Source organism: Myotis davidii, unplaced genomic scaffold, assembly GCF_000327345.1.
Source record: "Myotis davidii unplaced genomic scaffold, ASM32734v1 scaffold219, whole genome shotgun sequence".
Lineage (NCBI taxonomy): Eukaryota > Metazoa > Chordata > Mammalia > Chiroptera > Vespertilionidae > Myotis > Myotis davidii.
Genome location: NW_006289831.1, coordinates 13,014 through 16,829, shown reverse-complemented (window position 1 = coordinate 16,829; position 3,816 = coordinate 13,014). Strand labels below are relative to the sequence as shown.

Below are 3,816 nucleotides of genomic sequence, written 5' to 3'. Positions count from 1 at the left end.
GAATCATGAGTGAGGGGTTGAGAGGACAAGAGTGTTATACTCTTGGGATACCTCCGTCTAAAAAGAACCATAAGGAGTGGAGAAGAGCAAGGCCACTGTGAAAAAGAAATAGAGTTTCCCCTGTTGGATTTCAGAGTGCCTTCCCACACACGTTGCTGTATATCAACTTCAACACTATTAACATTTTAATATTAATTTTAAAAAGATGAGCTAGTTCTTTGGGCCAAGGGGGCTGTCCTGTGTATTAGAGCATGTTGGTCTCTACCTACGAGATGCCAGTAATATCCCCTCACGGTGGTGACTACCAATGTCTTCAGACATTGCCACATGTCCCCTAAAGGGCAAAGTGCTCCCCGATCCAACTGAGAGCCACTGTTTATACAGTGTATGGCCACAGGTTGTGTATCTGTGTACCAGCCCCACTACTTTTGTACCGGTGGGAGATTTTTCCTGATATTTTCACTTTCAAATGTGTATTTGATAGCTAAGATTTGGAATCAGCCTAACCCATCAGTAGATGAATGGATTAAAAAACTTTGGCACATCTACACAATGGAATACTGTGCTGCTGTAAAAAGGAAGGAAATTCTACCCATTACAACAGCATTGATGGAGCTAGAGAACATTATGCTAAGTGAAACAAGTCAGTCAGAGAAAGATAAATATCACATGCTCTCACTCATTTGTGGATTATAACAAACAACATAAACCAATTTAAAAAAAAAAAGATCCAGAGACAGAGAAATCTCAGAGGGAAGTTAGGGGAGGGTGAGGATAAGGGGGAGAGATCAACCAAGAGACTTGTATGCATGCCTATAACCCTGGCCAATGTCCACAGACAACAGAGGGTGAGTATAGTGGCAGGATTGGGGGGTGGGGGAGCAATAGAGGGATAACTACACCTTAATCAATAAAAATAAATAAGTAAATAAATAAATAAATAAATAAATAAATAAATAAATAAATAAATAAATAAATAAATAAATAAATAAATAAATAAATAAATAAATAAATAAATAAATAAATAAGAAGGTGATTAAAAATATGGTATATATGAAAATTTTTAAAACTTAATTTTGATTGTTAATATTACAGATGTCTCCACTTCTCTTTCTTTACCCACTTCCACCCAACACCCACAACCCCTTTATCTTGGCCCATCAGCATAATATTGTCTATGTCTACACATTATGCATATATGTTGTCAAAGGCAATGCCTTCACCTTTCTTTGTCCAGTGTCCCCTTACTCCCCCAACCTCTGACATCTGTTAGTGTGACTCATGGATCCATGCCTCTGTTCTGTTTTGTTCATCTGCTTATGTTGTGCACTAAATTCCACAAATAAGTGAGATGACATGGTGTCATTCTCTGTCTTACTTCATTTAGCATAATAATATCAAGGTTCATCATGGTGTCACAAAATGTAAGAATTCCCTCTTTTGAGTAAATGTACCACAGCTTTTATTGTCCACTCATCCAATGGTAAATACTTGGGCTGTTTCTATATCTTAGCTATCTATATCTAATCCAATAAAAGAGAAACATGGTAATTGGCATAGGACTGATACCCTTCCCACTGGGTAATCAGGGAGATATGCAAATTAACTGCCAGCCAAGATGGCAGCCAGCAGCCAGGCAACTTGAAACTAACATGAGGCTTGCTTGTTTTAGTGATGGAGGAAACCAACATTCCCTGCCTGCCTTGCAGGCCTCTGAGGCTGCAGTTTGAAACATTTTAACAAATATAGAAGCTAAAAAAAAAACCAGAAACCAGTTTTCAGCGAGCTGGGATCTCAGAGCTGGAGTCAGAGCTGGAGTTATACATTGTTTTGATTATAGAACTGAAACAAACCAATACCTACTTTCAGCAGTGGAGGCCTAAGAGCTGGAGCCTCAGAGCTAAAGCTGGCCCAGAATTAAAAAAAAGAAAAAAGGAGTGGTTGGGAGCTTCCATCACCCGCCATCCTGAAAACAGCCCTCAGCCCCTCACCCAGACTGGCCAGGCACCCCACTGGGCACCCGACCCTGAAGGGGGTGCGACTAGCTGCAAAAAGCCCTCAGCCCCTCATGCAGGCTGGCCAGGCACCCCGGTGGGCACCCCCACCCTGATCCAGGACACCCTTCAGGGCAAACCACCAGCTCCACCCATGCACCAGGCCTCTATCCTAGATAGTAAAAGGGTAATATGCCTCCCAGCACCGGGATCAGCTAAAAGGTAAAAATTAGAAAATAAGTTAAACAAATACTAAAAATTAAATGATGCTTCCTAAATGTATGATAGTTATTATAAATAATAAATATTTAAATTTTTTAGAACGACAATAATAAAATGGAAATGTGTACACACTATTAAATAATTATAACCAAAGCAAGTCAATTAAATATGTGGATGAAGTGTAATTCTAAAACTTAATATATAAAAACTGTTATAGTTCAAGAATCATATAACTAGTAGAGACCCAATCCACAAAATATGTGCAAGAGACTCAGTCCTTGCAACCATGGAGGCTACCTCAGCCCTCTCAGCCTCAACTTCTTCCAGAAGGTCTTTAGGCTGCCCTGCTAATTAGCATATTAATCTTTTATTATTATAGACTAGAGGCCCGGTGCACAAAAATTTATACACTGAGGGGAGGGGGGTCCCTCAGCCAGCCTGTGCCCTCTCGAAGTCTGGGAACCCTCGGGAGATAACGACCTGACGGCTTAGGCCTGCTCCCAGGTGGCAGAGGGCAGGCCTAATCCCTAGGTGCAGCCCGTGGTCTTGCTCACAGCCAATTGGGGAGTTGGGGCGCCACCCCCTGTCATACACAGAAAAGAACAGATTGGGAGGTGGCATATTACCCTTTTACTATATATGGTAGAGGTCTGGTGCATGGGTGCGTGCCATCTAGTTTGCCCTGAAGGGTGTCCTGGATCAGGGTGGGTGTCCCCCCTGGGGTGCCTGGCCAGTCTGCTTGAGGGGCTCAGGGCTGTTTTCAGGCTGGGATGACTGAAGCTCCCAACCGCTCCTTTTTTTCTTTTTTATCCTGGGCCAGTTTAGCTTTGAGGCTTGGCTTCAGCTCTTAAGCCTTCGCTGCTGACAGTAGGTTCCTGGCCTTTGCTTACAATGTTGGGATCCTGCTGCTGAAGCCCGGCACTAAAGCTGGTTTCTGGGGGTTTGTTTAGCTTCTATATTTGTTACATAGTTGCTTAGAGTTGCTGCTCAGAGGCCTGTAGCTGCAGGCGGGGAACGTTGGAGTCATCTGTCACTGAAGCAAGCAAGCCTTATGTTAGTTTCAAGCTGCCTGGCTGCCAGCCGCCATCTTGGCTGGCAGTTAATTTGCATATCTCACTGATTAGCCAATGGGAAGGGTAGCAGTCATATGCCAACTACCATGTTTCTCTTTTATTAGATTAGGCTTGAGTTCTGATGCATGAAATTCGTGCAAGAGTAGGCCTTTCTTCCCCTGGCTGTTGGCACAAGCTTCCCTCTGGCACCTGGGACCTGGGTTTCCCTCTGGCCCCAGCTTCATCTAGATCAGTGGTTCTCAACCTGTGGGTCTCGACCCCTTTGGGGTCGAACAGCCCTTTCACAGGGATCACCTAAGACCACCAGAAAACACATACATAATTACATGTTGTTTTGTGATTAATCACTATGCTTTAATTATGTTTTATTTGTAACAATGATTGGGGGTCACTACAACATGAGAAACTGTATTAAAGGGTCGCAGCATTAGGAAGGTTGAAAACCACTGATCTAGAGGGATGTCTGGAATGTGGGTTGCAAAAAGCTTCAATTTCCATAGATACATAGGTTTATTTCAATAGTCTCC

At 42.8% G+C, this 3,816-nt stretch overlaps 1 long non-coding RNA gene across 1 annotated transcript in view; it reads left to right on the top strand.

Annotated features, from left to right (window-relative positions):
* Positions 1–3,816, top strand: part of LOC107182909 — a 17,966-nt gene that overhangs the window by 9,265 nt on the left and 4,885 nt on the right. The gene's annotated exons all lie outside the window — the stretch shown is intronic.